Raw genomic sequence first — 1,302 nt, 5'->3', positions numbered from 1 at the left:
GTAATAGGACAGAAGAAATTTAAGTTTTCTACACTCCTACACACTATAATTGCACAAAAAAATAGTTTATGAATGCAAAAAAAGTGCATTCAGCATGATATGTCTTCTTTAAAAGTAGACAGAGTGTCAGCCTCACGGACAGAAACTGGAAGTTGGTTCCACAAGAGAGGAGCTTGATAACTGAAAGCTCTGCCTCCCATTCTACTTTTAGAAACTCCAGGAACCACAAGTAAACCTGCRGTCTGAGAGTGAAGTGCTCTGTTAGGAAAGTATRCACAACAAAGTTTATTTAAATAAAAATGCCATGTGTAGATAAAGGTCTTCTCTCCATAGCATTAAAGAGGGACAGTTTTCACCAGGTGCTGCTGATCAGATGTATTAATTTCACTGATCATTGACAGTGTAAACGCCTCTATAAAACCAGGTGTTTTGGCAGTTTGTTGCTCTGGAGCATACAGGTGTGTGTTAATACAGTGCCTTACCAGAATGGAAAGACATCAGTAATGATGGTGGAAAATCACCTGAAGCTGCTCAGCGGTCTGGGAAGGGTTAAATGTAATTTCCAAAAATCTGCAGCACGTTCTGCTGGGAAAAGATTATTCAGCAGTGGGCATCAAAGCAAATTCTCTTCAAGGTCATGTTGAGCAATGTTCGTGGTGTGGGAGTGTTGGCATTTCACAGTATGAGTCAATCTCAAATTGTGCAGGCCTCATTCATCAGGTTGTAGGTAAAGTTCAGTGCTGCACAGCAGTGCAGTAGCTAAAGCTGTTGCATGGCACCAAGAAGGTTGAAGTTTCACCTCGCAGCGTGGGGTCTTTCTGTGTGGAGTTTGCATGTTCTCTTTGTGCGTGCTTATTTTTTGCCTGGGTACTTCCTTTTCCTCTCGCAGACCAAAAATATGCATGTTCGGTTCATTGTTCTCTAAATTGTACCAAATTACAAGCAGTTTAGCATTACTCAGTTTTAAATTTGAAAGCGCAAATCCACACATCGTTTAAAAAAATTAGTAAAACCCCTAAAGCACAAACAAGAAATTAAGGTCCGCAGTTATTGCTTTTGCGCATTATGGGATTAGTGCCCACCACTGAGTACAGAGATACTTTTTTTTGAGGTGGATAAAAACAGGTGCTGCCATTTAAAACGAATGGAAGCAGATGAAGCAGCTCTGTTGTCCTCCATCCATATTTTCAGTTCCAGGCTGAGTCATTTCTACCTTCTCCTYTCTGTCAACGCTCTCTGGTTTCATTTAAAAGAGTCGATCATCAGATATTGTCCAAGATTAACCTTCAGGGTGGATATAGC

At 40.6% G+C, this 1,302-nt stretch overlaps 1 protein-coding gene across 1 annotated transcript in view; it reads left to right on the top strand.

Annotated features, from left to right (window-relative positions):
• The window catches only part of LOC106534597 (bridging integrator 2), a gene marked incomplete in the record, with an annotated part of 15,499 nt that overhangs the window by 7,758 nt on the left and 6,439 nt on the right, over positions 1 to 1,302 (top strand).

This window comes from Austrofundulus limnaeus, unplaced genomic scaffold (assembly GCF_001266775.1).
Source record: "Austrofundulus limnaeus strain Quisiro unplaced genomic scaffold, Austrofundulus_limnaeus-1.0 Scaffold1217, whole genome shotgun sequence".
In the NCBI taxonomy this organism is placed as follows: Eukaryota; Metazoa; Chordata; class Actinopteri; order Cyprinodontiformes; family Rivulidae; genus Austrofundulus; species Austrofundulus limnaeus.
Note: the sequence above shows the minus strand (reverse complement) of the source record. Positions and strands in the feature narration are given on the sequence as shown.